Below are 2,718 nucleotides of genomic sequence, written 5' to 3'. Positions count from 1 at the left end.
AAAAAAAAAAAAAGAAAAGAAAAAAGAAAGATTTTCAACAAAATAAAATAGAAAAATCCAACAGTGTCTTGTAATAAAAGTAGGATTTTTCAAGAGATAGAGAGAGAGAGAGATAAAGAGAGAGTCCTATCAGTGGTCTTTATATCAATCATAATTCCTATTGTGTTTTTGTGAAGTTTTTCTGTGTAGGTTAATGTATTCATTTGAATTTTCTAAAAAACATTTTATCTTTTTGTTAATATTTCTCTTTTGACTTCAGAAACTAAGCCATGCCAAGAGCTAATGGGAATGCTGTATAACTATCCACAGCATACTGTATTGTAGGACTAGGATAGGAAAGATTACTATGATACTGACATCAAGATCTTAGGCCTCTAAAGAGGTAGGCCCCTAGGAAGTTGGTGGGTACTCTGGTAATTTGGAGAAATGGAGAGGATGCTATTATCCTTGTAAGAGTTTTAATCTGAGTGAAGGGAAGAACTCTGAAGCCTAGAAGGATTTGTAGTAGAAAACAATGGTGGGCTATTTTAAGTTTGGGGAAATACCAATCTGTAATTTGAATATAATAGACTAAACATTCCATTAGTGATGACATTATCATTTTGCTTTTATAATTATTCACTTCCTAATATACATGAGACCCTCATGTCCATCTCCACTGCCATATGAAACAAAGCTTGTTAGTGCTTATGCATCATATGAACATTTGGAAAGTGGAAGCAAGACAATCTGAAGTTTCAGGTTATCATTCAAACCAAGTCTGAAGCCAATGTGGGCTTCCTGAGACCTAGAATCTTTTTTTTTTTTTTTTTCGAGACAGGGTTTCTCTGTAGCCCTGGCTGACCTGGAACTCACTCTGTAGACCAGGCTGGCCTCGAACTCAGAAATCCGCCTGCCTCTGCCTCCCAAGTGCTGGGATTAAAGGCGTGCGCCACCACCGCCCGGCGAGACCTAGAATCTTAAACACCAAAGTATTCCTCATGGTCCACAAATAACACTCTTTCAAGATTATAAGACCTAGTCCAAAGCCAGGTAATTTACTAAAACAGTATTAAGGCCTCTTTACTATAAACTTGTGATTACCTACTACAATTTTTCTGTTTATCCAGAAAATACATATGAAATTTATTTCAATGCTGTGTTGTAGTCTTTACTGTAGATGTCTAGCAACTTTTCATTAAATTTTTCAATGAAATCTTATTTACCAATGGAAATAGTTTTACTTTTTCTTTTACAATATTAATATGTATAGTTTTGTCCCCTGGCATAATGGCCAGGTTAGAACCTCCAGTCTAATCTCTTCATCTGGCTCTTACTTCAAAATAATTTCATTCCTTCCCTGTTAGCTGGCCGTTGTCCATAGGTGTCCTTCTTGAAGTTGTGGTTGATTCTTCATGGCCTTAACAAAACTGTTTCCTTTTTGAAATCACAAAAGAATTTGCAAAATACTGTTTGGAAATGAAGAAACACATGCTGTTTTCTAAACTCACATAATTTAGTTGCGTACATTTCTTTGTAGAATTCTAAAAATAAATCTACCGGTCTTTTATCCTTTGTTAATATGGCACATTACATTGATGTTTTTCTTTCATATGGGGAAACTACAGTGTTAAAAATATTCCTTTTAATTTTTTTATATTATAATTACACCATTCCTCCATTCCATTTCCTCCCATCAAACCCTCCCTAGGTATACACTTCTTACACTATTTCAAATTCTCAAGGCATGTATTTCAGCATTTAGTGGTCCTTAATAGAGTGGGCAACAAGGCAAAATTCTAGGAGGCCAGGCCCACTGATCTGAAAACTTAGTGCCAGAGCTCCTCTGGGTTCCTACTGAGGGTATGAGGAGCAGCAACACTGAAATCATTGTCCATGGCAGACTTTCAGTCTTTAAAATTTATATAATTAACACCTTAATTTCCAGCATCTCTATGGTTTTTTCCTTAAAAATATTTCTATCTTGGCCAGTCACTGAGCCACAGCCAAGGACTCAGCTGCCTCCCCATCATGCCCCCTTGCTTCTGGAAGCTTCGTCCTGCTCCCACCCCACTGCCTGCCATCTCTGCAGCCCATTTCCACTGAAGAAAAGGAATAGTATCATAATCGTCGGTCTGCTATCCAGAACTTCTATTCTTTCGACCCCTTTGCTGGATGATGACCTGCTTCCTGCTGGCACTGAGTATTATATCCATATTAGAATTCAACAGAGAAACAGCAGGAAGACCCTTACAACTGTTCAAGGAGTCACTGATGATTACGATAAAAAGAAATTAGTGAAGGCGTTTAAGAAGAAATTTGCCTACAATGATACTGTAATTGAGCATCCAGAATATGGAGAAGCAATTCAGCTACAGGGTGACAAACGCAAGAACATATGGCAGTTCCTGATAGAGATTGGACTGCCTAAGGCTGATCAGCTGATGGCTCATGGGTTTTAAATGCTTCTGGCTCTCTGAAGCTTAAGTGAGGATTTCCTTGCAATGAGTAGAATTTCCCTTCAGTCCCTTGTCACAAGCTTAAAAACCTCACAGCTTATATAGTGCAATCATTTGGGGTCTGCTTTTAACTTGGACTAGTGTAACTCCTTCACACAATAAACTGAAAAGAGCCATAAAAAATATTTCTATCTCTTGGCTGAATAACTTTATATTCTGTATGCTTTTCCTAATTTCATTTATCATTTATTTTCTTTTGGATCTCATTGAGCTTTTTTTT

The 2,718-nt window shown here is 37.0% G+C and overlaps 1 pseudogene; it reads left to right on the top strand.

The window, feature by feature from the left end:
* Nucleotides 1-2,441, top strand: part of LOC116090868 — an 8,577-nt pseudogene extending 6,136 nt beyond the window's left edge.
* The last annotated feature ends 277 nt before the right edge of the window (nucleotides 2,442-2,718 follow it).

This window comes from Mastomys coucha, chromosome X (assembly GCF_008632895.1).
Source record: "Mastomys coucha isolate ucsf_1 chromosome X, UCSF_Mcou_1, whole genome shotgun sequence".
NCBI classification, from domain to species: Eukaryota; Metazoa; Chordata; class Mammalia; order Rodentia; family Muridae; genus Mastomys; species Mastomys coucha.
This window is presented reverse-complemented; position numbering and strand designations above follow the sequence as displayed.